Source organism: Solanum pennellii, chromosome 1 (assembly GCF_001406875.1).
Source record: "Solanum pennellii chromosome 1, SPENNV200".
NCBI lineage: Eukaryota > Viridiplantae > Streptophyta > Magnoliopsida > Solanales > Solanaceae > Solanum > Solanum pennellii.
Genome location: NC_028637.1, coordinates 66,422,123 through 66,424,760, shown reverse-complemented (window position 1 = coordinate 66,424,760; position 2,638 = coordinate 66,422,123).

Genomic DNA, 2,638 nt, shown 5'->3' with positions numbered 1-2,638 from the left:
TAATAAGTCCATAGTCAAACTTTCATGTTTAGGGTTCATTTCATTAATAAATCATACTACTTTACCCATAGCCCCAAACCAAGTAAGCTAGTGCAATGTATATGTGAAGCCCCATAACCCCACATAAACCAAGTAAACTAGCAAAGAGACTATGAGCATTGTCTTTTAACTGATACATCACCATAGCAAGTGTAGTCAACATCATACATAAAAATTTAGACCAACATCATGTAAATCAAATGAAAACAACTTCATTTAAGACCAACATCATGCATTTCATGTATACATAAAAAAAAACCACCCTAGAACTTCCTTCAAGATCAACATGTGCAATGTATAGGTAAAGTCTCATACCCTTACATACACTAAGTATTACCTCTTAAGTAATTCCAATTAGTGTTTTATCTTCTTACATTCATTCATTCATTTTACTTTTGGGAAACTTTTCCATACTCGACATTAGACCATGTGAGCTAAACATAGAATCCGGTGTAAACCCCTCACACCGAAAGGAAGGCATCCTACTTGCCAAGGTAAGAGATAAAAATTATCATAGCATCTAGCTGGATCCACTAGCTAGGTTTCTTATAAGTCACATAGTTAAGGAACTAGGAGGTTGTTACTAGTTCGTATCGTAGTTTCCACCTCATGAGAACATCGGGGTAAGCTTCCTATGAATATAACCCTCTCATTGTCAAATCCACTCAGTGCTAAGATAAATTTCCTTCTTGAAGTATCTTTGAGTCTTTCTTAACATCAATTCATAACATAGGTCTTAAAAGTTTAACCCGTCATATAACCTGTTCATAACTCATTAGTTCTAGGATAAGGAACTCCTTTCATCACAAACTCAACATCATGTGAGAACATTACATCAAAACATAACCATAAGATGCACATAAGAATTACCTTCAATCCCTCATTATATTACACCTATCATTATCTCACAACCATCATATTCATAGCATGATCATACATTCATAAATTCATCATTCGTACTTCAATTGAGCAATATTACCAAGGATGGACTAACATTACGATAATAGAGTGTTCATGACCTTGAAGGTCTTATCCCAATAGCATCTAATTAAACTATTCAAGACCCAAATCAATGATATGTCCTCATCAATTAAATCATCATCATCATAGAATAGAAAATTATGCAAGGACACATTCAATTACATCAGGTCTAATCACAAATCAACCTAATTCAAGAGTTTGGGTTAGGTGAACAGGGACATTCATGGGTCTTTTAGGGAATTAGGTCAAAGATTAAGGTAATACATAAATTCACTCATAAAAATTCATAACATATCACTAATAATTAAATCAATACCAAATTAATTATGTTTGATGGCTGACCCACGAAATTGAATGAAATGTAGAATTTGGAAAAATATTGAAAGTCAAATTTATAGAACCTCTTGGGGAAAGCACTCCCAAGAGTGAAGAGTCCTCATACCTCATAATTCCTTAGGGATTTTTGAAGGAAATACTTGTTCTTCAAGACCTAGAGAATGGTTGATATTCTTTTTCAATGGTGTCTTGAGTTGATAGAGAATTCTAGAGTGAAGTGAGAGTCGTTAGAGTTTTTTGATTATGAAGTGGGAAGACTTGTTTTATGTTTTAAACTCCCTTTGTATACCTAAAATAACTATATTAATCCATCCATTTATTTAAAATTCCAAGGGTGGAATTTACCAAACCACCTTGGTTTGGCCGTGCCTTGCACCAGATGGCAGGCACCACACCCACTTGGCTGGCCATGGCTTTTGTCAGAGGCTCGAAAAAAGGAGCCAAGTCCCTCAATTCTAAGTGTGGACTCATGACCACCATTGACAGGGTGTGATTCCATTGACGGGGCATCAATTGCAGTCGTGAAGTGCTTGCTGTTTTTACAGCGTTTTGGTCAATTGTTTGGGTCCTCCTCGAGGGCACTTAGGGTGGTTGTTAGTCGTACCCAGAAATTTTGACCCTAAACATTCACTAATGTGTATTTCAAGAATTTTTACAAGATTTAGACTTCATACGACTCTTCGAACCCCTTACAAGACCTAAAGACACACTAGATCACTTTCAGTAGTCTCCGGACGTCATGGTTGTTTCTTGACTTGTAGGCTTTAGTACTTCCAAACCAATTCAATTATATTCCTTTATTTATGGAAAAAAACATTTTAATCATTATTCATTTGGGGAGGCTCTAGCCTAGCTCTTTGGATATTCGAGGTATAACAACATGTAAACCTTGTTTTTGGGGGTTAGACATTACTGTTTACTTTTAGTTCTTGGTATTTTCTTGGAAATTAACTTGGAAACAGTACGAAATTTATTTCTAAATTTTGGCTTATAAGATTTTCATTTTTAAATTAAGTTCGAGATTTTGGGTATCTTCTTCTCTAAACGTAACTTCATGAATTCTTATTATCAAAACATGAATCATGTTCTTTCAAGCATGGGTTGTTCAATCCATAACTACGGTTGTGGAAACCATGAGTAATTGAAAATGTATGAATAATATCTAAGTAATTCGTGAATAGTCTTGACGCATGCATTGGTAATTCCTATTTTTAACTCGTTAACTCTTTTTAACGAGTGCACGCGTTAGATTTCACCTTGTTGCTACTTGTCGGACCAAGCA